General features: G+C 47.8%; 1 protein-coding gene across 3 annotated transcripts in view; it reads right to left on the reverse strand.

Moving 5' to 3' along the window:
• Positions 1 to 24348, reverse strand: part of MRTFB (myocardin related transcription factor B) — a 263944-nt gene extending 239596 nt beyond the window's left edge. For 2 of the 3 annotated variants that reach the window (XM_045776055.2, XM_087870349.1), the window contains exon 1: positions 24049 to 24348. The gene's annotated coding sequence lies outside the window, so the exon portion shown is untranslated. Of the gene's footprint in view, positions 1 to 6842; positions 6907 to 24048 lie in introns of those variants that run through there. The other variant, XM_087870338.1, reaches the window with a different exon arrangement.
• Between the last annotated feature and the right edge of the window lie 3278 nt (positions 24349 to 27626).

A 27626-nucleotide genomic window follows, 5' to 3' on the forward strand; every position in this document is an offset into this window, starting at 1 on the left:
CGTGTGGGGGCACAGGGATGCTTCCACGGGCCAGGGGGAGAGGTGCCCCAGCCCCCAGTCCTAGTGCTTCCCACGATGTTCCAGCCTTTTGTGCCTGCACCCCACTAGCTCCCCGGGGCCTCCTGGCTCATGGTAAGTGCTCAGTGTTATTTGGGGGGGGGGAGGAAAAGAGGGAGGGAGGGAGGAAGGAAGGAAAGTAAGATGGAAGGAAGGAGGGAAGGAGGCAAAGAAGAAAGGAAGGAGGGGGGGAGGAGGGAGGGAAAGAGGCCTCAGCTCCGTGGCGGCGGGGGATCCGCAGAGGCTCCTGGGAGGTCTCTCCTGCCAGGACCGAGGGGTCTGCTCTGCAGAGCAGGATGGGAGGCGCTGTGTGGCCCCGGAGCCCAGCAGGCGCTCAGAGCCAGGCCGGGCAGAGCGCTGCGAGCGGGGGCGTGAGGGGGTGGAGGGTGGAGAGAGGCAGACAGGGAGCAGAGGGAAGTGGAGGGGCAGAGGCGTGCTGCTTAGCAACCACAGAAGATTTAGGGAAGTGACAGGACCGTTTCTCCCCGTGCCTCAAAGGGAGGATTTTTTTTTTTTTTTTTTTTTTTTTTTTTTAAGAGCTGCCTGCCGCCTACACTGGTGGATTTGTTGTGGCGGCTCAGAAGGCTGGCTAGGACTGGGGGGCTCCCCAGAAGTCGGGGCCATCGCCATTGCTGGGGAAGGCTGGCCAGCCACCCCGGCTCTCAGGGACTCCAAGGGGACCTTTCTCCAGGCCCCTGAAAGGAAGGGAAGGAAGCCTGGCAAGCAAGTCGTGAGGACACCACCTCACCCCCCTCTCAGGAAGATGCCGGGGCTTCTTTCCTCTTCTTTTCCCCAGGACCGTGCTGGCAGCCCCAGTCCTGCTCCTTCCTCCCCACTGAGAGTTCTCAGTTGCTTTTCTTTCTTAATTTGATTTTCTCCGGCTCAGAATCGAGATCAAAAGAAGAAATTCTTTCCAGCCTTTTAGGAATAATTCCCAGAATCTCCCACTGGAAATGCATACATAATTACCATAATTATTTAAAAAAAAATCTTTCTGGTTCTCTTCTCCGTTTCTTTTCCATCTTCGCAGCAGGCTTGGCGAGGCGAGGGGAGAGGGAAGCTTCTAGAGTATCTCTGTGGTTGCAGGTTCAACTATATTCACCATATTCTCGCAGGCAAAGCGTGGGACCCACACCCCCGCCCTGCCGCACACGACAGAATTCTAGATGGTACAGGCAGGAAACGCAAATAGCACTTTGCTAGGGTTCAACAGCGCGGAATCACCTGGTGGGAAGTTATTCCCTTTCTAATTTGTTTTAATTGTCTTCATTTCATCGAGTCTCAAGTTGGTGCTAGGTTATGTCCTTAACGCGCCCTGACGCTTGCAGCCCCTCCTTTTCATCCTCAGCCTAACTGCAGCGCAGAAGAGCGACCCGCTGCAATTTTATAAGAGCGTTGTTTTGCATTGTGGTGAGTTTTTTGTATGCCATGAGGTGAGGGGGGCTTGCTCTGTACTTGTACTTATGGCTGGTTCCTTCTTAGAGGAAAGACAAATTATTAGTAACTAATCATTGAACCAGAACAGCCATACATGGCCTAACGGTGAATGCTTTTGAAAAGGTCCCCAGTTTGTCAGCCTCTCCCCCCAAATCCAGGACACCAGCTTTCCCCATGGCAGGCTGTGGGTCAAGTGCAGGGAAGGATCCTGTTCGAGGTCAACTGGTCGAGTTGGTTAGCAGTTGGCACCAAGGCACCTCGGATGGGAATTTTTAATTTTTTTTGGAGCTACTCAGCCTGGCTTTGTACCCAGTCATAGCCCATTCTGTTCCCTGGGATTCCAGAAGCCAGCTCATCAAGGTCTCCTTTGGGACACAAGGCCGTAAGAGCGTGAGTGGCTGCCAAAGACACCTATTCTTTTGGCTGCCCTATCTGTTTTCCCTTCGGACAACCACCAGCCTGTCCTCTAGGATCTGGGATATGCGTGGAGCAGACCCACCGTGGCTTTTGGGCTGGCATGCCATCTGAGTCTGGCTTCCCCAGGGCATCCCATTCCTCTGGCTACCACGATGGATGGGTTCGGGGAAGGGCAGAGAGAGGCACGGAAACTCCTGCTGGGAATACCAGGGGCTGGCCCTTTCCCACTGGCCTTGATCCTGAACCGAGAAGACTCGGGAGTTCCTGCAGCCCTTTCCGCCACCACAAGGAGGGAGCCAACCATAAGAGAAGGGGGCTGAGAAACGGAGAGAGGGAAACCCGATCCTGATGGTATCATTTCCATCCTGGATCCAGCTAAGCCTGAAGCTAGCCTCTACCCTTGGCCGCCTTTCGAGATCCCACGGAGCCAACAAATTCCCCTTTCACGTAATCCAGTTAGGATCAGAGCTTTGGTGAGTGGCAACCACCTAGAGTCTTAACTGATAACACAGCTCGGTGGAAATTCTTGGCGGTGGAGACAGAAAGAATGCAGAGCGCTTCTTCTACGTGCCAAGGTGAGTGGCATTTTGTCACCGTTCGCAAACACTGGCACAGGAAAAGCTATCGGAACTCCAAATTCCCGATGACCGAGTAGTAGGCACAGGCTTGTTTAACCCTTATAACAGTCTGACATGACCGCCTCCTTTTGTCACCATTTTATAGATGAGAAGACTGAGGCCCAGGGGGTCTCAGTGAAACTTCGTGGCAGAATCAAGTCTTATCCTCAGCACCCTGTCGTCCCAGCCACGCCTCTGCAGTAAATACAGAGATCGCCCTCCGGTACCTACAAAGCTCTGGGAATGAGTGGTTGGGGAGGGACCAAGGGGTGAGGCTCTCGGGCGGCCCGAGGTGATATTTATGGAGCAGATGGTGTGGATGCCCCCATCCACCCCCAACCCCACCAGTCACGGGGTGCCCAGCCTACAACGGCTGCACGCTGGCCTGCAGAAAGGGCGTCAAACTCTCTTTACCCATGGTCGAACACAGAAAGGCAGACAAGGCCCTGAGTGTAGATCAGGACTCATTAGTTCTCATCGGCCCTGCAGCTCTGGATCCATCAATCATCTCACTTTCCTAGCCCTGCTGCTTTCGCATCTGGAAAATGGAAACCCCAGCTCCTTAGCCTGGCTCACCTGCCCCAGCAACCAGTGTCAGAGGAAGACAAAGATGTGAAAGGTTATTTGCACAATCAGAAGCAGGGCTGCGGGATGGAGGGAATTCCTTGCCTTCCCGGAGGTGGACCGGCAGGCTGGGGACAGGTGGAACCTGCACTGCCTCCCCCCCCCCCCAACCCGGGTGCCGCAGAGACAGGCCCAGCGTGACCTGAAAGGAACCTTTCTGTCCCCAAAGCGAGGAGAGATAAGAACTGTGAAGGAGAGAAGTGAGCTCGGCTGCAGGCGCTTGGGGGGTTATTTTTACCCTGTTATCTCTACCCTGAAATGTCAAGCGTGGAGCTGCCTCTCACCAGCCCCCCAGCCTCCCTAGCCATTCAGCGTGGCAACACAGCCTGGAAACAGGCCCCATTCTCCTTCTCTGGTTCCTCTGCTTTTCCAAGAGAGTCACAGTGCTATGGAGACGGGAGGCATGGAAACCCCAAAATAGACAAGTGGGAGGTGAGACCTTTTATTTGGGTTCTGGAACAGGCTCATTTCCTTCTAGAGGCCCCGGGGTGCAGAGGAGGCCCGTGGCACTGCTGGGTACCTATTCTAAGGTTTGCATCAAATCGGTTCTTTATGTTGCAAGACTCAGAAATCCCTACTTAAACGGGGTTATGTAATAACTAATGTTGAATTGGCAGAGGCCACTCAAAGGCCTAGCAAAAAGGTCAGGCTTCAGGTGAGGTTTGATCAAGGGGTTTGATACTGTCCCAAAGATTCAGTTCTCTCCATCTCTCAGCTCCATCTTCCGTGGTGTTGGCTCCATCCTCGGGCACCATGCTGTGCTCCCCAACAGTCTTTAGCAGTTCCAGAATCTTCCCCCATGGTCACAAATACAGCAGTGGGTCTAGACCTCACATCCTCATACTGGTAGCCTCCAAGGAAGAGACAGGAAATTTCTTTTGGCCAGAAGGTACCAAGACATGTCTTCTTGTATTTCATGGGCTTTTGACTGGGTCATATGGCCATCCCTGAGCCAATCACTTTGGTATAGGGGCAGGAAGGTAGAAAAACACATTGATTAGATTAAGCAAACCAGATTCCCAGGAACAGGGAAGCAATGGTTTCTTGAAAAGTCTGAGCACTGCACCCAAAAGGTGATGGGAATGATGCTGAGAGAAAATCAGGAGACTGTTTTGTGCTTTATTCACTTTGCTTGATCCTTCCCTACCTGGGAAAGCCCCCAAGGTTAGACGTGACTGTTGTTTCTTATCCAGAAATAGGCCAACATCAGTTTCTTCTCTATCTGTAGGTTTACCTGGGGTTCTGAGTTCTAAGAGTCCCAGGTCTGTCAATCCCAAAATTGTACCACGGCAACAGAATCCCTCCCAGCTAGATCTTTGGGACAGGCACAGGGGTGAAGGGTCATCTGTTTACCTGCCAAAGTCCTCCTCTGCCTTCAAAATAGAATTTACATACTACCCCTCGGATTCACTATCACTCACCCCTGACCATACGCTTAGCCATACTAGCTTCTGGCCATTCCTTAGACAAGCCCATCACCCTCGTGCTACACAGCCTTTCCCCCTTGATCTTTGTCTAGGATCTTGAATTCCTTTAAATCTTTTCACAGTTGGCTTTATCTTATCATTCAGGACCCTGCTTCAATGTCATGACTTCTTGGAAGTCTTCTCTGATGGACCTAGTGTATAAAACCATCTGAGATCACCCTGTTCCTTGATGGTTTGAGTATCTCTCTCCCTTTGCTAGACTGTGAGCTCCACGGAGCAAGGACGATGCTTGTCCTATTGATGTGTGTACCTTGCAATTCCCGGTTCTGTGGCTGGCATAGTGTAGGCACTGGATAAAAATCTGTTGGGTCAGCGAATGAGAATTCTTTTCTGAATGGCCTTGTAAACTTCTACAGAGCAGGGTAACTTGTTACATTTGTCCCGGCTTCAGTTGGGTGCCTACCAAAACACTGGGTACCAAAGAGACCCAAGGTGATAAATGGCATTTGTTTTTCAAATGAAGAAATGAGCTCTCTGCTTGAAGGGACTTGCTCAGAGTTGCATTCAAATTAGTACGGAAAGACAGCTGGGAAGCGCCAATGTTTCTTTGAGGAATTCACTTTCCTAAGCCAATGCGCATGACCGTTTGAGGGTGTGAAACTGTAGCGAGGCACATGGGGCCATCTGTCCATCCGGGTCTCTGCCTCGGATGGTGGCAAGCCCACCATTGACAAGTAAAAGCATGAAAACAACATGGGATGATACCGTTTGCTCCCTTCCTCAATGAGGCAGAGAGAGAAGAATGTCCCATAAGAAGACGAACATATCACCTTGTCCACTGCCCACCCACAGATCAATGTGAGGACCTCAATATGCGGATGACTGAGAAGAACCCCCATGCCCTTGGCGGACACAAACTCTCCTCGGGGCTACCGAGACCTACAGTCTGTGACAGTCCTCAGGACAGTCAGGTGAGTGGGGCGGGGGGGCTCAGAGCAGCTAATGGAAACTCAAAAGCATGCCTCAGACAGACAGCAGATGTCTCTGTAGTCAGCAGATGGCACGCCGTCCAGAGCAACTCAGAATCTGCTGTTGCTGATTCTCTGCTCACCCAACCAGATCCCTCTCTTAGGCTCCCACATGACACTCTGAACTTTGCTCCACAGGACTCCCCCGCGTTCGTAATAATATCTATATTTAGGCGATTACTGGAGTAATGTCCATCTTCCCCACTGGACTCCAAACTTCTCCAAGGTAGGGATGATCTCATGAGCTCACTACTGTATCCAGTGTTGTATGTAACCAACCCCATGCCTAGCTTGTAGAGTGAGCCTTATAAATATTTTTTGAATGGAAGATGGGTAGGTGAATGGAGCTCAGGGTCTGCTGGGAAAGCACGTCACAGCCAGCCTGAGTCAGCGGGAAGACAACAAAGAGGCTGAATTTTTCAAAGGAAATCAGACCTTGTCACTGTATGGCCAGCTTGTCCTCTCCATCAAGGTATCTCCTGCGCCTAGAACTATCTATCACGGAGTGGAGAGTCAGCAGATGTTGGGAGAATAAGGAAATGAATGGACACTGTTCTTTTCCTTACCGAGGAAGATGGTTACCCTCTTAAGGATAAATTCCTGGAAGGGGAGAATGGCGGCGGGGGTGGGGGGAGCTACAATATACAAATATATTGAACCAAACCCAATGGTTTCCTTTAGGTCATTCCCTTCGGGCTCAGTGGGTCTGCTTCTAGGAGTCACTACACCAGCCGGTCAACACGGGCGAAGCTTGGAGCACAAATTAGCCAAGTTCTCATACGCACCATATTCCAGGGTTAGACACTTACAAAGTTTAAGTGACCTATGGCTCCTGGTCCTTATCACACATTCTGGAAAAACAAAAACAAAAAAACACCAGGAAGGGTACTGTACCTTGAGAGGCTGGCCTCAGTCTCTGCTACCAGGTCAGGAGGGTGCTGGAAGGAAAGGGATTTTTCTTCTCCATTGCCACATCCTCCTTTCTGAGGGATAGCTGTGTCCTAATGGGTCGTTTTGCATCAGACGTTTAACCAATCAAGGGCTCAAGATATTTGGTCTTTGTCCCTCCTTTGGAGGTAACAGAGAGATCCAAGATCTTGTCCTCCAAGATCAACCCAAAATCAAACACCAAAAACACTCCCCCAAAACCCTCGGAAGAAACCTCCGTGAAACCAAATCTCCAAACCTGCCTGGGTCTCAAGCCCACCCCAGCCCAGCAAAGAAAAGTGGCTCACCTTTGAACTACAGAATGCCTTCTAGAACCAGAAGGAAAGGAAAAGGGATTTACGGGTCGCCTCAGAGTTGTAGGCTCTGGCTTGTCCCCAGGATGAGTTCAGTATTTATTCTTAGAGACCGGACTCAAATTAAACAAACAGTGCCTATAAATAGAGCGGGATACACTCCGCTCAGTGTCACTGAAAGGTCCTTTTCACAGGGACAGATGCGCTAAATGGATGTTTCTCAGGTTACCCTGCTGGTACTGCGTGAAGAAGGGTTGTCCTTTTTCTTTTTAAGTGTGGTCCAGGAGGGGGGGGTGGGGAAGCAGGTCAGCCAGACATTGGGACTTGGCCCAATTCTGTCTCCTTCATTTTTTTTTTTTCTCCCCTAAATGCTCATTGAGGTTATAACTGAGAGGGAGCCGTTGAGTAAGGATGTCACTCTACAGACACCCTTGGCTGGGCTGTTCGGCAGCTCCCTCCGGGAATGGGTCCTGGTTCAGGCTGTATTTGACAGAGTGTTCTGGTCTTTTAGATTAGATTGCAAACTCCCTAAGGGAAGGGACCAAATGGTAGAATTTCTTCTTGGTTTCTCCCATGGGGCCAAGCCTGGGGATGGCTGGGGTTTCCATGGCTGATGCTGAGCCATGAATTAAAAGGACTCTCCTCGAGCATGGGGACCCTTCCTGTGGAGAGCAAGGCGGCCTGTGTTCCAAGCCTGCCACGGCTTTGCTCTGACTCCCACCAAGCAGTGCCTGGTCACATTGCTGTGATAGACAAGTTGGGGTGGAAAGACCTGGAATAACTAGGAAGAAATATCAAGTGCTGGAGCAATAATGTTCAGTCACTGGAGTGGCAAGAGCTGTCACCAAATTAGCGCTTGGCCAGCTCATTCCAGACACCCTTCGGAGCACTTGGTAAAAGCTTCATCTTTCTGAAACCCTGCGACGTAAGGCCCATTACACTCCGTCTGTTACAGATGAAGAAACGGCGGCACCGAGAGAGTATGACCTTGTTCGGGGTCACAGAGCTGGTGAGTCAGGACTGGGAGGCAGGGAGCTGAACTCAAGAGCCACCTCCTGGAGTGCGAGAGTCCCGATCTCTGGGGTTGTAGGGCCTGGGGCCACCCAAGCCCGGGACTCCCCATCAGCATGGGATCTGGGTCAGGCTGGTGAATCGCAGGACCCCCTCTGGGGGGCTGGGATGAAGACACACTGAACTTCCCTTGGGAGCGGCCCTGGAGGCGGGCACCTTGGGAAGTGTCACAGCCATCCGGCCCCTGCCAGGGGAAGCCTGGCTGAGAGTGAAATCAGCACTGAGAAAGACCCGTTCCTGGGTCCAGCTGCCCCTGGAGCTGCACCTCCCCTTGAACTTCGCACTTCCAGGAGCCAGGATTTTCCCTCTAAGTTTAAGCCGCTGGGTCGAGGTTGATCTCCTATCACGTGCAGCTGACTGATCCCCAACTGAGCCCGGCTGGCCCAGAACACTGCAGAATCTGGCCACGCTAACAGCCCAGCCCCACCTACAAGCGAGAGCTCATCCTGCACTCCCTTTTCTTGCCCTGTTGGAATCTTCCAGAAACACGTACCAGCCTGCTTCCATGCCCTTGCACAATGGCTCCATTCTCTGTTTACTGAAAGACCAAGCACGCTGCCGAAGCTTCCTCCACGGTACCCTACAGCTTCGCTGGGGGCCACCATACGGAAGTTACATACACCTAGTTCACGCTTACCCTACCGTGCCTTGAAGTAGCCATTTACAAGTCATTCATTAGCATTCACTGAACACAAGTCCTCAGCTCGGTGCGGGCGTTCAGAGCCAAGACTATCATATCAGCATGCATCTGAGCTCTTTCTGAGTGCCAGGCACTCGGCTTCGTGTCAGCAATTAAGTCGTGGCATTTCCTAAAAAACCCCACAGGGCAAGTACGAATAAGATCCCCCACGTTACATGGAACAGGGTGGCAAACTGGGAGGTTCTGGCAAGACCCTGAGATGCGAACAGAAATTGCAAAGCGAGTGACCAGATGAAGATGTCGATTTTCCCAGCAGAGACTCTACACCTAGTTTCAAATTCTAATCCCTCATCCACAGATCCCTAAGCCACAAAGAGGTTGTAAAAGACTCAATAGGTATTAAGAGCGGATTTTACCAAGTTTTTTTCCCCCAAATACCATGCTGTCATCCACCGCCCAACACACACACGCACACACACGCACACACGCACACACACGAGGTGGGGTGTTTGGCGTATGCCTGCCTTGCAAGTCTGCTGAGACACTACGGAGAGTCTGATGAGCCGTCCGTGTAGCTGGAGAGATGGAGACCCAGGGAGCTGCGTCTGACTCACTTCGGAGCAGTCCAGAGGGTGGGAGACGTGGCCAGGAAGTTTGCAAATCCAATGCTCACTCTGGCGAAGAGTGCGTATGTTTCCCTGCTACTTCACGTGAGCAAGCTTGCTGCTGGATCATCCTAGACGCGGTCTCCCAGGACGGCCTAGAAGTGCCACGAGCCCTCATCAGACAGAGGCTGAAGGCGGATCATCAGACATGTAGGGCTGTGAGGGGGCTGGTGGTCTGAGTGACACCGTCCCAGTGCGGGGGACTCTCCAGGCCCCGCCCATGACCCCATGCGGGACTTGAACATACTGAGAAGGGGCAACCCCATCTTTTGGTTCCAAGAGTCAAGTAGGGACTCTACCCAGCCATCCTTCTTCGCCCTGCATTTTCTCTTTTCCAACCCCTCGTGTGTGTATCTTGGGGGCAGGTTGTGTCTATTTCCTTCTTTCCAAAGGCAAGCAGCCCATGAGGGTGGGCCGCAGATGGAGGAAGAGGAAGAGAGGCTTATCTTTAAAATTTGAAGTATCGATTAATATATTGGATAGGACATTCTATCCAGTTTTGGAAATGAGACTGATCTGTGGCTTAGAAATCATACAACTTTTTTTGTAAAAATAAGGCGTGGAAAGGAAGGTCATGGTGCCTGCCTGAAGTTTCCATCTTGTGCCAGGACAAGGACATAACTCCCTGAAATTTTAAGGAGATAAGAGGGGACAAAAGTAAAGTTGTCTTGATGACCTTGTTTCATGAGTTCTTCTAGACAGAAGGCCAGACAGGGTAAGAGACCTGCGCAGGGCCACAGAGCTCCTAAAAAGGCGGAACTGGGCTCTTAACCACACCAGGAAATTACTGTCTCTCCTGCTCCCAACTTATCTTATTCTTCTCGAATTCCCTTCCTTTGCCTCAATGTATCATATATGGCCCTGGGCCAGCGTTGACAGAAGCAGGGCATGATCAGCGAATCCCTGAGCACCAAATCTGGAGAATTTCCTGTCTCCATCTACCTCAATGCTCTGATGGTGCCTATGACGCTACTGGTGTCATTAACATGACCACTGAGCCTCACCAAGGTCCGGGCACCAAGCTAAGTGCTTTTCACATGTTTTCTGATTAAATCCTAGCAACCCTGTGGACAGGATTCTCCTGTATATTATTTCTATTTTCACAGGAGGGAAGCGAGGCTGGGAGCACCTCACACAAGGTTTCACGGCCAGCCAATAGAACCAGGTTTCCAAACCAGGTCTGAGCCTGGAGCCTGCAACCCTAACCACCATAGGGCTCTCAGCACATGGCACTTAGAACCCCACAACCACCCTCCCCTTGGGGCACCAAGCCTGCAGGGAAGTACCTGCTGCTATGCCCTACTCACTACAATGGACCCTCTATCAGCATTTTGGTTGGTTTCCAAGAAGTTTATTTGATTGGATCCAATCACAGAGGGCTCTTGGGCCTTGAGGGTTTTTTTTTTGGGGGGGGGTTAAGATTTTATTTATTTATTTGACAGAGAGAGAGACAGCCAGCAAGAGAGGGAACACAAGCAGGGGGAATGGGAGAGGAAGAAGCAGGCTCCCAGCGGAGCAGGGAGCCCGACATGGGGCTCGATCCCAGGACCCAGGGATCACGCCCTGAGGCGAAGGCAGACGCCTCCCGACTGAGCCACCCAGGCGCCCCAAGGACCTTGAGTTTTTTGAGAGCAAAACATGGTTCTTGCTTGGGGGGTGGGCAGAGGGATACAATCTGTGGTTATGAAGGTAGTGACAGGATATGGGTCTTCTCTACCTTTCAAGACGGGATTACATGGACCCCAGTCTAAAGCAGAAACCAAGATCGAGTAGAAGTTGGTGACCATGATGTGGATCTCTCCAGACCTGCGACCTATCTTACTATGAGATTAAGCAAAGACTGTGACAAAACTTCACCGACTCTCCCAATGGGGATGTCTCAAAAAATCTATCCATAATCAACAGTATCTCAGTGGAAAGTAAAGTAGTAGCTGTGAATGCAGGCTTGGGAGTCAGATTGCCATGGTTCCATTTATTAGCTGTGTATCCTCCACCAAGACACTTAAACTGTTTTAGTTTGATACAATGGTGATAGTAATATCTTCCCCTTACTGTTCGTGAAAAGTCATAGTCTGTTCACAAATATTCCAATTCTCCTTCCTCTCTAGGTACGTGATAAAATGACTACAATACTTTTCATCCACTTTAACGTTAACCACACCCATGGGACTTGTTGCTTAGCAAAATAAGAGTGAGAGTGATTTCCCACCACCAAGGGGAAGCTTTACAAGTTGGTGTGCAGGTTGCTTTTTTAACATCAGGAGTTCCTAGTAGCCTGGGTCCCTGAGTGTCTTTGACGAGCACCACCCCACCTCCCTGGGTCTTTCTTCACTGGACATGTTGCGTGAGTGAGAAATAAGCCTTTGTTGTTTAAGCCAATGAGGTTTGACGGGTTGTTTCTTACTGCAGCAGCGTCTACCCTAACCTGCCTAATACGGTGTTGGTGGGAGGGAGGATTAGCTATAAAAAAAACAAACAACAAAACACAGTTACTGCTACGCACCCACAAGAATGGCTGTAATCAAGACGACAATGGCACGCATTAGCAAAGATTTGGAGAAACCAGGTCCCTCCTGGATCGTTGGCGGGAACGTAAAATGGTGCAGCCACTTTGGAAAACAGTTGGACAGTTTCTTTAGAAGTTAAACATAAGCTCTCTTTATATTCACCAAAGTAGCAGTTCACCAAAGTATCTGCCTGAAAGAAATGGAAAGATATGTCCACACCCAGACTCATAGGTGTGAACGTTCACAGCAGCGTTATTCACGATGGCTACAAAGCAGGAACAATCCAAACGTCCGTCATTTGGCACACAGACACACAACATGTGGTCTGTCCATACAGTGTCATACTACTCAGCAATAAAAAGGGAACAAAACGCTGATATAGGCTACCATGTAGACAAACCTAAGAAACATACTGAGTGAAAAAAGCCAGATGCAAGATCACAGATTGAATGATTCGATTTCTATGAAATGTGCAGAAAAGACAATTTTGTAGAGACAGAAGACTGTTCAGTGGTTGCCTGGGGCTGAGAGGGAGAGTGGGGATTGACTGCAAACAGGTTTGAGGTCATATTGGGAAGTGATGGAATGTTCCAGAACCGGATTGTGATAGTGACTGCACAACTCTATAAATTTTCTGAAAATCATTGAATTGTACACTCACAATGGGTCAATCTTATGGTATATAAATTCTGCCCCAATAAAGCGGTTAACAAAAACACACTAAGCATGCTACCTGGCACACAGGGAGAGCTCAACAGGCACTTGTTATTATTCATCATTTTAGGAATGAAATTCTAGGATTGAGACTCTGCAATGAACTGATGAGCGAAGATCTATATCCAGTGAAGAAGGGTGGTTTGGCAGTTGGGGCAGAGACCCCCATTCCTCCTCTATGCTGACCGCCACCTGCAAATGCCCAGGGGATATTTACAAGCCGCCACACCAAGTTCCACTTAGGGAACAGGGATCAGGGTCAGGTGCCCCAGCCACAGACCACTGCCGTCCTCTGCTGAGGTTCCAGGGTGCCCTGCAACTGCGTCTTACAAGCAGGTGCAACCTGGTCTGGCTGGAAAGTGTGTTTCATTCCCCGCTGTGCCCCTAACCTCAAACTTATGCTAACAATGACAATTCATATTTTCAATCCACCCTCATCTCAGACTCCCTTTCGTCTTGATCTTAGTGCTCCTTCAGGAGCCAGGAGGAGTGGAGAGAGTGTTAGGGAAGTTAGGGTTGGGGATGGAGAAGGGTCTTATACGAGGGTGTAAGAAACACGCCAGTACACGCAGCTATCTGTCATGGATGGCCACAGCATTTTCAGGATGGTTGATGCAACTCCAAACACTTATCACTAAGGCCCCAGAACTCCCCAGATAAGACAAACTGATTCAGAGAGGCCTTGAACCCTATGCGATGAAGCTTGAAGGGTCACATTACAGTATCAGCTGCTGGAAGGATGAAGTCCAGCCCGTGACTAGACTCTTAGTCTGTTCAGCTGTTACAACAGAATATCACAGACCAGTGGTTTATAAACAATGGGAATTTATTGCTCAGAGTTCTGGAGGCTAGAATTCCAAGGTCAAGGTGCTGGCAGATTTGGTGTCAGGGGAAGGCCCTTCCTGGTTTATATATGGTCATCTCCTCTGGGTCCTCCCACAGCCGAAAGGGTGAGAGAGCCCTCTGGGGTCCCTTTTCGAAGGGCGCTGATTCCATTCATGAGGGCTCCACCTTCATGACCTAAACTCCTCCCGAAGATTCCCATCTCCAAATAAGATCACATTGGGGATTAGGTTTCAAACTGTGAGTTTTAAGGGGATCTAAACATTCAGTCTACAGCGATTAGAGACTACCATGGCCCTCTAGTTAGCATTCAGCAGCAAGCACCAGTAGACAAGCAATGATGCGTATAGGAGCATTACCTGCCCAGCTGGCTTTTTGGACGCATAGCCAGGTCCCCAGGGGAGAAATGCGTGTTTGACCTTTTCTATTCCGGGCCCTCTTCCCTACCTACAACATTCTCACACTGCCTCCATCTCTCTGGGTACTCCTTGGAGAAAAGAGAAAGCTTGAATCGTTTTATGACTAAATAAAAAAAATGTTTAAGAAATGAGCAATTAACTCAACCACGGAGATAAAAACTAATGAATCTACGGATGGCAGAAGGAAAGGACAAAAGATTAAAAAAAAAAAAGCAGATGTAAGCAAATGAGAAAACAGAAAAATGAAAGGGTTGATAAGATGTTTCATTCATATGTGGAATTTAAGAGACAAAACAGATGAACATAGGGGAAGGGGGGAAAAAAGAAAGGGAAGCAACCATAAGAGACTCTTAACTATAGAGAACAAACTGAGGGTTGATGGAGGGAGGTGGGTGGGGGATGGGCTAGATGGGGGATGGGCATGAAGGGGGGCACTTGTGATGACCACTGGGTGTTCTGTGTAAGTGATGAAATACTGAATTCTACTCCTGAAACAAACAGACAAATAAATAAATAAACCAAAGAGCAGTTCTTTTAAAAGACCAATAAAAGAACTGGCAAGTCTGCATGAGAAAAAAAACAAAACCAAATAAATAGCGCTAGAGTATAAAAGGGACTAGAAACAAAGACATGGAAGGAGATTAAAGCTAAGAGCATGCTATGCTTAAATTTATGCTAATAAAATATTAGCCCGAATAAGACAATGTAATTCACTCAAGAACAGGCAGAAAAAAATCCAACCAGACAGAAAGTCATGGATGAGACTGATAGAGCGTTCTTTGCCACTGTGATGAAACGTTTGGGCTCCAATGATTCGGGGGCGGGGGGGGGGGAGCAAATTTTGTCAATCCTTAAGGTAAGAGATGATTTCTATCTAATTTAGTAGTTTCCGGAGTCTAAGAAAGTTTAAAAGTATCCTGATGAATTCTACAAATCTAACCCAACTCTGAGAAGCAAATACTGAGAAGAGAGACAGAAACGTCCAGGGAGAGAACAATACATCATAGACCAAGCTTACTTAGGGATAGCGTACTGGGCTGAATGGTGTCCCCCCCCCCCCCCATCCCGGAACCTCAGAATGTGATCTTAACGGAAAAGGGTCTTTGCAGATGTCATTATTTAGATGAGATCATACCGGATTAGGGTGGCCCCAAACCCAGAGACTGGTGTCCTTCCAAGAAGAGGAGAAGATATACAGAGACAGAAGGAAGAGCCCATATGAACACCAAGGCAGAGATTAGAGCGACACAGCCATATGTCAGGAATGCCGAGCATTGCTGGGAGCCACCGGAAGCCAAAAGAAGCAAAGAAGATTCTCCCCTAGAGCTCCTGGAGGGCTCATGCTCCTACTGACAGCTTGACTTTGGACTTCCGGTCCTCAAACTATGGAGAGCTGTGAAAGTATAAATTTGCTGCTCAATTTAGACTGTTTTGCTGTGGCAGCCCTAGGAGACCAAAATAGACGGGGATGCAAGTGTTTTTCTATTTCTTTGGTGATTTCAGTCTATTTGTAAGGGGAGAGACTATATGGGAATTTGCCACGTGGGAAGCAAAGGAATACAGAAGTCCCAGCATCACGTCCTATCCCGGATCTCCCCCCAGGTGGCCTCGGAGGATAAACTCATCCACGGGTTTTCTCCAAGCAACTGTGGGGCCAGGAGGAACAGTATAAAAGGACGTCCATATGCCATATGGCTCAAATATTTAAAGCTATAAGTCAAGCTGACCAACTGTGTTTAAAAATCGTTCTACTTCTCCGTTGATGCATATACTTTCTTCACCATTTCAGAGGCCAAACTTGGATTTGTAATTCTCCCAGACTCCTCGGCAGTCTGAGATATTATTGTTGGGTGTAAAGACAGCTGAATGCCCTTATGGCTCCCAGATCCTTCCTACATCCTAAAGGGCCTTATGGGAATCGAGTGAACACTCCAGCCCACATGTCCAGGCTTTGTCTATATTCCACACAATCTGTTGTTCTTGGTTGCCTGTCAGGCCCAGGAGTGCAAACACCTGCAGTGTGGGTCTCCCTTGGGTGGATGGACCTAGGAAAGAGGTCTGCACCAGCCAACCCTAGGTACAGGCTAGCATCACGTAGGTAGAAAATTCTGGGGTCCTGGGTATTCAGAACATGGTCTAGAAGGCAGGGGACACAAGGCCCTGGTACGCAGGCCCCCCCAGAATTCCCAACCCAAACAGGCCTGCACTTACTAACAGGGCCTGTCTCCTGGGGCCCGTGGTCTCCTCGCCTGTTGGGGAGGAGTAGGACCAAAAGAGGGACTGAGCAGGGCCCTATAAAGCCGCCCTTGCCTGGGTCTCACCAGGGGCTGGTTAGCAGCTCGATAGCACACTGAAGACAGATGGATACCTCCTTGATAGTTTTGTGGGACATCAGAGAAATGAACCACGTTACTAACCACACAGTAGACACTCTTACACATCTCCGTCCTGTTGTTCAAGGTCTCCCCCCTCCCCACGAAGAGCCTCTAAAAAAACAAGATTTCTTTATTGAGAACAATCTAGCTTTAACCTTGCTCCCCCAGCTAAACAAAAGCCAAAGTGTCATCTCCCAACGCACAAGCATATCTGAATGGATGGGATGAAGTCTTACGACCCCTCCGTCCCTCAAAGCGGTGTGTTACACTCTTTACCAGGGAAAACAAGTAGGGGATGGTGGTGGTATGAGACAGGGGCGAAATAGGTGAATTTTTCTGCCAAAAATACCCCAAACTAGGGGCACCTGGGTGGCTCAGTTGGTTAAGTGTCTGACTTTCAGTTTCGGCTCAGGTTATGATCTCAGGGTTGTGAGACTGAGCCCCACGTCAGGCTCTGTGCTAAGCATGGAGCCTGCCTGAGAGTCTCTCTCTCCCTCTCTCTCTGCCCATCCCTTGCTTGCATGCCTGCTCTCTCTAAAAAAAACAAAACAAAAAACCACCCAAAAAACCCCCAAAATTATTTCCTATTTCATAATCATTACATAAAATAGAAAATGAAATACAACTGTATATTTTTAAAAATACTATAACATGACTGAGTATAGTTTAATTCCACCAATTACAAAGGCAAGGGTGGTTTGATAATAGAAAATTTGTGAATTCGTCACACAGGGTACAGAAGAAAACTGTACCAGCTAACAGAATTCAAATTTCTCTCTTCCTGCGATACTCCTATTAAATCAGAGAGACAGAGGCTAAATATAAAAAATAATAAACTGAGAGATTACAAAATACCTAGTTGGTCAAATAATTGGGGGCATTTTTACTAATTTAGTAAAGGATAAGGCAAGAAGGCCTCGTTTTCCAACTCAATACTTTCTTTATTTAAAAAAGATTTTATTTATTTGAGACAGAGAGTGGTGAAGGGGGAGAGGGAGAGGGAAAGGCTCTCAAGCAGACTCCATGCTGAGTGCAGAGCCCGACACGGGGCTTGATCTTATGACCCAGAGATCACGACTTAAGCTGAAAGCAAGAGTTGGATGCTTAACCCCCTGAGACACACAGATGCCCCTCCAACTCAATACATTCTTAAATTCTAGAAGCTCCAGCCAAAGTGGGGCACACTGTGAGCCTGGATCAACCTGTAGTCTACATTTGACGTGCCTGATGTTTAAACAATTTGAGTTCATTTTCAATGTTTAAGATATTTAACTAAGCATCTTATTAAAAAATGATCTTTGCTATACCTTTTTTTGTTTTTAATCTGAGCATGTGTCAACGTGAGGCCTATTCCCCAGAGAGCAGAAATTGGCTGGAATTAACTATGGAATTCCCCCTTCAGACAAGACCTGTGTTCTCCTGTTTGCCAAAGGCCTCATCTGTCCCAGTTCACTCATTTAGGTGATTTGCCTGGGCCTGTGGGCATCTGAATTCTGCAACCCATGCTGTAAGATAAGAAATCAAGAAAGAGGTATAGATATTGAAAAAGGGACAAAAGTATCATTATTATTTTTGAATGAAGGGATGGCCTACCTGTACTACCCAAAAGAATCAACTGAAAGACCATTGAAATGAATAAGAGTTCTGTGAGTTAGTCAGTTACAAAATCCATAAAAATTAATATAGCAGAATAATGAGGGGCGGGGGGAGGAAAGGGGGTGTAGTCGCAATTCACAATAGCAACAAACAACTTTGAACTAACTCGGCAAGAAACGTGCCAAGGATTTATATGACTCAAACTATAAAATCCTACCAGAGAACCAGAAAAAGGACTTCAACACAAGCAAAGTGAACCATGCCATTTCCCTAATATTATAAGGGTGTCAGTTATCACCAAAATAATGTAAATATAATGTAATTCCAATAAAAATCAAAACATAATGGTTGTTGAAAACTTGACCAAAGGGTTTTAAGTGTTCGTCTGGAAGCCAGCTAGCCAATAAAAATTTCAAAGAGCATAATAATAGGGAGGCATCTGTCCAAAAAATATCAAAATTTATTATAAAGTGATAATTAAACTCCTATGATAGAGGAACAATCTATGTAACAGGAACAGAATTGAAAGCACAGAGACATATTGAAGTCTAAACATAAACACGGCATAAGACAAAGGTACTAATTCACATCAGCGAGTAAAGAAAATATTTTTCAACCAATGGTGCCGGGGAACCCGCTAACCATTTTGAAAAACAGGAGCTCCATCACAAACCGAAATACGTTTTTCAATGGAACAGAGATTTACCCATAAAAAAAATGAAACAAGAATACCAGAAGAAAATTTAGGCGGATTTTACATATTCTCAAATGAAAAAGGAGTTTTGAAAACACCGAAAGCTTTGACAACCTATACAATTTTGAAAACCTGAAAGGGAAAAGCACGAAGAGACAAAACACAAATTTAGAAGGATATTTGTGATGTTTATGGAACTTGCTAAAACCCTCCACAGATATAATTGGCACAAATAATTGAGAGAAAGAACGTTTGATGGGTAAAAGCAGAATTGACACCAATAGGCAATTCATACACAGACTGAGAGAGAGAGAGAGAGAGAGGGAACACAGTCAAGAACAGGTGTCCAGAAAACACAAGAAAAAACTGAACCTCAGAGTACCTGAAATACAAACTAGGAAACCCAGCCCTTGAACTTAGCGTACCGACGGAACACTGTTCTTACCGAGGGTGCGGGAGAATAGCCGCTCTTATATTCTGCTAATGTGAATAGAAATGGATACAACCTTTTTTGGAGAGCAATTCAGCTGCGTTTATCAAAAAGTTAAAACGTGTTCTTACTCTTTGACTAGGCATCTCCACTTAGCAAAACTGATCCTAAGAATGTGATCACAGATGTCTGAGATGCTCATTTATTCCCTCATTGCTTCTAACAGGGGCAACTGGAAATATAAGGTCACCGGTATGGACTGGTTTAATAAAGCCCAAAGCTGACTGAGGAAATGAGAGCACCAGCCAGCGTCCCTTTGGGTTGGTTGGTGGCTGTGAGGCAGGCACACTTGGTGAATATTCTAGATTTTACTCACACATGGAGATATTCTGTACTTCTCAGATCACGATGTAGAAAGATGCTTCTTACACCAGAAAAACAGGATACAGTGTTAGAAAAAAACCAAAAAACAAAAAAACAGCCTTACGAAATAGTACATATAGGAAGATTCCATTTTAAATGGAATATAACACATATATAAGGAAAGATAGGAAAAAATCCAGACTACACGTCAAAATACTAGGAGTCATAACTCTGGCTAGTAAAATAAGACATTATTTTGCCTTCCCTTACTTTCCAAGAACTGCACAAGATTCTAAGTATAATTTCTTTCCTGTTTCTTCCTTCCTTCCTTTCTCCCTTCCCTTTCCCTCCTCCCTCCTTTCTTTCTCTATTTCCTTCCTTCCTCCTTGAGAGTAAGAGAGTGGTGGAGAGGGGAAGAGGGAGAGGGAGAGAGAATCTTAAACAGGCTCCACACCCAGCATGGAGCCTGATGCAGGGCTCGATCTCATGACCCTGAGGATCACGACCTGAGCCGAAATCAAGAGCCAAGTCTTGGCTAACCAACTGAGCCACCCAGGCACCCCTAAGTATAATTTCTTAGCAGAAGTTCATTGTATTTTTTTTTTAAGGTAGTGGTGAGCACTGGCAGAAGTTACTCCTAGGTCAAGGAAGGTAATGTCTAGAAAGTGTCCATGGCTAGGGTCAGGGTACTGGTGTCAAGATAAAGAGAATGAGAGGTGCGTATCAAGAGACTTGCAAGTGAAAACGTACGGAAATCCCAGTGATGGGATTATGGTCTTTTTCTTTCCCATGGTCCAAAGTTGATGAGATTATGTATGTTTATAACTGGAGGAAAAAATGATACAACTAATAAATACTATAAGAGCCGATCATGGGTATAAATCCCCCAGGGCCTGGCCCTGCCACCCCGATATCTCGCCCGTCCCCCTGCCTCAGGTCACTGTGCTTGGGGTTCCGTTGCTTCCTCCTTCCCACCCATATTTTCAGCTCCTTCTGCTGGGAGAGAGAGCCTTTGCATTTTTAACATAAAATACAGATAAAGAGCTTTTAGATATTACAGTAGGAGAAGATTTTATTAAACGATTTCTTAAAAGATTTCTTGAATAAAAAGCATTAATTATAAAAAACTGATACACTTTATTAAGAGCTTTCATTTATCAAGAGCTACCTTAAAGAAAGTGAAAAGAAGCACGAAGGATTGCTATGAGCACATAGCAAGTGCTCCTTTAGTAAGAAGAGCACAAACAGGGCGTCTGGGGGCTCAGCTGGTTGAGCGTCTGCCTTCAGCTCAGGTCACGATCTCAGGGTCCTGGGATCGAGGCCTGCGTGGGGCTTCCTGCTCAGCGGGGAGTCTGCTTCTCCCTCTATTCCTCCCCCCTGCTTTCTCCCATGCTCTCTCTCTCAAATAATAAATAAAAAATCTTTAAAAAAAAAAAAAAAGAGCACAAACAGTTGTAGAAAAATGAGCAAAAACCATGGCTATTTCTCAGGACATATCTGTCCTGAGACCTATTTGACCAATCACATACACAGAGGCTCAGCCGAACATGTGAAAATGCAAATCAGGACCATAATGAGGTCTTGTGTTATACACAAATCCATCAGCGAACGTGAGAAAGTCTGATCATTCCAAGGGTCAGCGATGGGTTTGGCAAGTGTAGGTCATGACCCCTACTTCAGGATTCAGGACACAGTTTGGTGTTGTGCCCTGACGTGGGACACACATCTACTATCTAACTCAGCCATTTCACTCCTAAGTGTGAACCCAAGAGAAAAGTTTGCACATGTGTAAGACCAGGTATGAGAATGTTCCTGAAAGAACTGTTTACAATATCACCAATCTGTGCATAATCCGAGCGCCCAGGAATGAGGATTGGCGGGTAGACTGTGGTATATTCATCGAACGGAATATTACAGAGAAGCTAGAACAAGTGAACGACAGCCGCCTCCAACGACAGGATGGATCTTACCAGTGTAGGTTACACGTGACATGATATCTTTCTTACAAAGTTACGAATGACACACACACACACACACACACCCTTTTGGGAATACAAATGTATATAATGTATATAAGAAACAAAGAGACTAAAAGTAAGGGAGCACTGAACGCATAAACCAGGATGAGGGTTCATCTTGGCTTGAGGGGAACAGGGTAACAGGGTTGGGTGCGGACCCCCAGGCTTAGACGTAGGTTACAATCTTAGGGTCAAAGCTCTAGCTTTTTGGCAGAGGGTGAGAGCTTCAGGGGTACTTTCTGCATTATTAAAACCAACAAACTAAATCAGAACAGGTCATGCATGGATCAGTGGGGAGTGTGTTTCATAAACCAAGGGGATGATTTCTCCAAGTCTGTGTACCGGCGGTCCAGTTAAAAAAGAAAAAACACAACCTTGCGTTAAACAGAAGTTAGACCGTGGTAAGAGAAACAAGATTATTAATTAGAGGAATCACCGAAAGCTTGAATTTGGACGACAGATTGAAGAGGCCGTCGGAAGGGACGCAGGACCAAGGCTTGGAGCACCGACTACAAGCCGCATTTACAAAGGTTATCTCCTAAACCACTGTGAGGAGTACGTTAAACACACCTACCTGGAGAACGTCTTTCCTTTTATAAAATTCTCTCCCATTTCAACGGTACCGTCTGGCACCACTCAGAGACCCAGGGACTAGCTCGAAGATCCCGGACAACTAGAACGTGGGGTTCCTGGCTTTTCAAGACAACTAAACTCTCTGGTCTGCTCGAAAGCCTCAGCTCACACGCTATCTCATTCCTACAAGGCATTAAATGTGAAATAAGGCCTTGCCTGGCAGCTCGCCACGACGTCTACTCTTACCACTTCTGTAACCTGTGCTCACGGCCCCCAGGACTCCGTAATACATAGCACAGTGCTTGGAAGCTTTGGTCATTTCCAGGCAATGAGTGTTGTTGTTGTTAAATATAAGTAACTCTTGACTGTAATTCGATTATTACAAATACAAAACCTGACTCTGCTTTTCAGACTCCTTAAGACTGGGAACTAATAGTCCATAACTCTGGTCTGGGGGCCCTGTTCTACTTTTGGGGCACGCAGTAGGCACTTCACGAATGTGTGAGGAGTAAAGTGGCCTTGTTTCCCAGATAATAACATGGAAGACCCTGGATTTCCCGAGAAACTTGTGTTGAGTGAAACATTCTTCCTACAGATCGTATTTATATAGCACAGAACGATCTAAAAAGGAATGAAGGTATTTAGGGGGTACATCAAAAGAAGAGTTGAAATTTGGTTCTGTCTTCGGAGATTAAGGATACACGTAGTCATTATATGTGAGATCAGCCACCGTGGCAAGGACATAGCTTCAAAGGAGACACAGAATCCAGGGAGTCAGAAAATAACACACACACACACACACACACACACACACCAACCGACCCACCACCCACACGCCCCCCCCACACTCAAATATTCCATCTCCTACACAACCAGCCACGCGCGCACACACACACACACACACACACACACACACACACACTTAGTGATGGTGACTGGCTGAGAGATCAGGGAATTGAGACAAAGCCCTCCTACATTAATGACACTTTTGTTAAAGGTGACAGTCCAACTCTTCTACTTTGATGCACAACATCGAATTTATTCACCAAAGACAGCAGCAGAGACAGACACAGGGAAACAGGAAAGAAAGAGGTAAGAAGCAGGTATTTGCAAGAAGAGTCACTCTTCCTGCCCACGGAGCGTGTGCTCTCCGAAAGGAGAAAAAGGTCACGTGGGTTTCAGAAGCCGCTCATCGTCAAGTCCACGACCACGCACGTGTCCCTATTTTCCTAATTGAGGTTGTTTGCCCTGCAACCTGGGCCAGCCCTCCGCTCTTTGCTATTCTTTGCTTCACTCCACCTGCCCAGCTGACTTGGCTCTGGTTCACCATTTAAAGCACATGCACGTTCACTTCCCCCTAAATTCCCTCGCGTGCTGGTGCTCAAGTGTTAAGTCCTTCACGTACGGGGATCTGTCGGCACAGCCCATCCGCGGAGAGCTGTTGGGAGCAGTGGCGCCGCGGGGCCTGACCTGACTTGTATTCGCTGAAACAGGAAGGCACCTGGGGCATGAACAGGCTGCAGGCAGGAAGGAGCAGGGACCTCAGGGGTGCTGCTTTTCCCTTTGCTACCCAACATCTCCCCGCACTCCCCATGTGTTGCCAGCCTGTGCTTTAGCTGTCCCTACTGCCTTCCTTCAGGAGGCATAAATAACCCTTCTCCCAACACACACGCTGGGAGTTGGGATCAAGGCTCAGCCTATCAGCATAAGATGATAGGAAGTCATGCTCCCTTCAGGTGCGAGCGCTTTGCCTGTGTTTGCCCGCAAACGGAGAACAACAGAAGGGGATGGATAGGGAAGGGAGGGGGTGTCCAGACGGCTTCGTGATAAATCATAATAAAAATGGGTTGGCCAGGTTCCCCCCGCTCGCCCCCACTAAATTCCCCCAAGAAATTGTATTTCTTAAGATTCTTTTAGGGGTAATTCATACAATAAACTGCACACACTTAAAGCGTACAATTCGATGATTATTGGCCTATGTGGATGTTGTGAAACCGTCACAGCAAGATTGCGAACACTTCCATCAACCCTAAATGGGTTTCCACGTGGTCCCGGCCAGTTTTAGTCTTCAATTTGGAAGCCTTTTTCGTTGGGGGTTGGGTGGGGGATTCGACCTCACCTAGAAGCCCAGGGCTCACTCGCGGGGGGGGGGGGGGGGCGGTGTCACTGATTGTATTTAAGAAATCAATAGCACTCCCTGCCCACCCCCCTCCCTTTCCCATCCACCTCTTCCGCAAAGGAACAAAACTCCCTTCAACCAACAAAAGACTTGCGACTTCCAGTCTGACTCACCCGCAGTCCTGGGGCACATACTCGGGCTCTGATAAGAGGCAGTCAATCTGTCCTCCGTTTGTTTATAATGAGTCATGCTGGAAACAGGCAGCTACTTTTCTTCCCTCTCATGTCATGGTTAGGCAAGAATTAGAGGCAGATACACCCCCATTCAAAGTGCAGTCATCCTTAAAGTGTCCGGCGACTCCCGTGGAGCTTAGCGCAGGACCTGTGACTCAATGGGGACCCCTGCTGGTGGAGACGAGGAGCGCCACGGCCCGGACGGGAAGGGGCCTGCCTTCTTGCCCACCACACTCCAAGGCCAGATTTTAACAATTTAAGGGATCTGCAAGAGGGATGGGAAGAAACAGCTGAGTGGTCTGTGCAACCGGCCCAACAACCCCCCCACCCCACCCCCACTCCCAATTATTAGTGACAGAGTGGGGCGTGAGTCACAACTTTCAGCCTATCCCCACACGGGAGCACTTAACCACGTAATTGCTTCAAGTGGTAAACCTTCTCCCAGCTGCCAGCCGCCCCCGTGGTCGGGCTCGAGGCCGGGACCCAGCCAGCCGGCTTCAGCAGGCCTGCGTTGTGAAGGCCCCCGCGTCAAAGGGCCTACCTTTGATTCTTTTAGTCAATGCCTCCCTGGCCCCGACTGAAAATTCCTACACCCAAGTCCTGATGGGAGCATGGGCGACGTTTCCACCAGCATTAATGTCATGATCGAGTGGACATAAAGCAGATTTATCTGCTGTTTCAATGTATTGCGGCAAGTGCTCTGTTTGGAGAAGAGATCACCATAGCAACTCGGCCGCCCCAGTTACAGTAAGCTCAGCGCGACCAAAATAAAAATCCTTACCCGTGTCAGCGTTGGCTGGTGAGGGCTGCCTGCCATCGACGGTGCAGACCACGTTCACCGGCTCCTACTTGAATTTCATGAATCACTGCAAGGGAGACTTTAAATAATAATGCAACTCCATAGCCAGGTTACAGACGCAGGGGCTCTAGGCCATTCCCCCTGCCAGCTTAAATACAAGCGGACCTCACTGCCAAACAGCAGCACTGCATTGTTAAAACAGAACCTTTCGGAAAAGGCCTTATTGTTGCTACTTGTGGCTTACCAGTCCCTTCCAAGTGGGGGGTACACGGTACTGTAAATGTTAGTTTTTAAGAAGAGGTGAATCAATACAAAAATGGGTTTTTCCGTGGGTGTGAAAGGAAGAAAAGCAAAATCACTTTTGTCTCCCTCTCCCCCCCCCGGGACCCCCAACAGTGCGTTTTGGTTCCATTAATGATCTGCTCTCTCCAGCATCTTCTTTGGCTCTGCTCCCTCCTTTTTTTTTTTTTTTTTTTTTAAGATTTTATTTATTTGTTTGACAGAGAGAGAAACAGCCAGTGAGAGAGGGAACACAGGCAGGGAGAGCAGGAGAGGAAGAAGCAGGCTCCCAGCGGAGGAGCCCGATGTGGGGCTCGATCCCAGAACGCCAGGATCGCTCCCTGAGCCGAAGGCAGATGCTTAACAACTGAGCCACCCAGGCGCCTCTCTGCTCCTTCCCTCTGATCACCCACACGCAAGATCACCTTCAGAGGGTTGCTCACCTGTTCTCTTTTTCTCCAGCCCCACTGTGCCCTGGCCTCCCTGGACCCGTCTGGTGTGTGCCCTCAGGCTCCCTGAAAGTGTCGCCCATCACCACCAGGGTTCTCTATGGTGTCGGCCCTGTCACAGTCTGAGGCCACCGGCGTGGCCCATGCTCATCTCCTAACCTTGTGGGTCACTTCCGTGAAATTCCTGGCCGTGTTTGATTCTGGAGAATGTGAGAGATTCAGGATGTCCTCAGAGTTGGCCTCCCCTATGTTCTCACCTCCTACATTTGGGCATGTTCTGATGTTCTGTTTTGTACTTTTTCTGTGCTAACCATTTATCTGACGTCCTTGGTTCTCACGGTTTTTTTTTTTTTTTTAAGATTTATTTATGTATTTGAGAGAAAGAGCATGAATAGGGGGTGGCAATGGGCAGAGGGAGAGAGAGAATCTCAAGCAGACTCCCCTCCAAGTGTGGAGCCCGACGTGGGGGTTGATCTCACGACCTAAGTGGAAATCATGAGTTGGACGATTAACTGACTGAGCCACCCATGGCCCCATTGGTTCTCACTTCTGCGCAGACATGAGCTAAACCTTGAATTGAGACTGTTTGCTCCAATAACTATTGGTTATTTCAAAATCAAAATCAACTTGTTCAAAACTGAACTTCACTTTCTTTATAAAATGATCAGGGCCTTTCCGGTCACAGCGTCATCATTTCCGAGCCTTGGCTTAAAGTCTAACTAATAATTTAGACTCCTCCTTGGCATTGATGTTCTTTGCTACATTCCTCTTCAATATCTGGCCTTCTTTCCATTTCCAAAGCTCTGATCTTACTTCTGGCTGTCATTCTCTAAGGCTTGGGTTGCTGCCACAGCTTCCGGAATGGTCTTTCCATCTCCAGTCCTTCCTTTTAGGTAGCAAGGTGCTGCCCAAAGAAAATCGGCTTTGGAGTTTGAGTCCCATCTCTGCCATTTGCTTCCACTGTGACTTTATTTTTTAATCTCTTTGCTGCCTCATCAGCAAAGCAGGGAAGATTCCCTACTTCAGGGTGTGAGGACATAATGGGGTAAGGTACATAAAATATCCAGTACATTGTAAGTGCTCAACTAATATTTCCATTTCAAACTCACCACTGCCAGACTGCAGTTGTAAAACACACTTCTTGATCACGCCCTTCCCTTACTCATTCATTTTCCTGCTGAAATGAGAACAAACTCCTCACGCCTAGCTGGGAAGAGCCCCCTATGGTATGGCCCCAGTGAATTGCCCCAAATCTGCTATTGTCGACTCTGTCTTTAAACACCACCGTTTTTCTCCTTGTTTCTTTGCTAATGTTCTGGACACGGACTTGTGCACACTACCCGCGTCTGTCTGATGAAATTGTAGCTGTGCCTACAAGACTCATCTTGAGCTCTGCCTTCTCTCTGTGGCTGTTCTGGATTCCTACAGCTGGATATGAGGTCTTCCTCTGACCTCTGGAACACTTCTACCTCTCTTGTGGCATTTTAATTATTTTTCTTGCTCGTGTTCTTTGACTTCTCTTCACCATAAGGCTGAATGTCCCTTGATGGCATGGGCTTTCGCAGCATCAAGCCCACAGACAGCCCTCTGCCCTCTGCAGTAAATGCCTTATGCCGAAAACAAACCTGCCCAGTCATGCTTCCCTTAGTCTACTCAACTATCTGCTTGCCTAAGCTCCTGCTGGGCGTCGTCCTTCCCAGAAACAAAGTTGCTCAGAGAGGCAAATCTCTCAGTGAAAGGCGTGCTTGCACTGACACCAAATTCTGTTGGAAAAGGGTCTCCAAATATCATCATCTTCTTTAGACATGGTCTATTTACTATTTTCATGAATCCCAGGAAACTCGCTGGGTTGAAATCACAAGTTAATTTTGTTTACCTGACTCCGGGGCCCTTGGGGAGCCGTCAGTGTTCTTCTGATGTAGAAGTATCTTCGTTGGGCAAGTGGACCCTTGGGAATATCTAAAATTCCTCTTCTTTCTCATTCACGGATC

This window comes from Ursus americanus, chromosome 2, assembly GCF_024610735.1.
Source record: "Ursus americanus isolate L20-20 chromosome 2, mUrsAme1.1.p, whole genome shotgun sequence".
NCBI classification, from domain to species: domain Eukaryota; kingdom Metazoa; phylum Chordata; class Mammalia; order Carnivora; family Ursidae; genus Ursus; species Ursus americanus.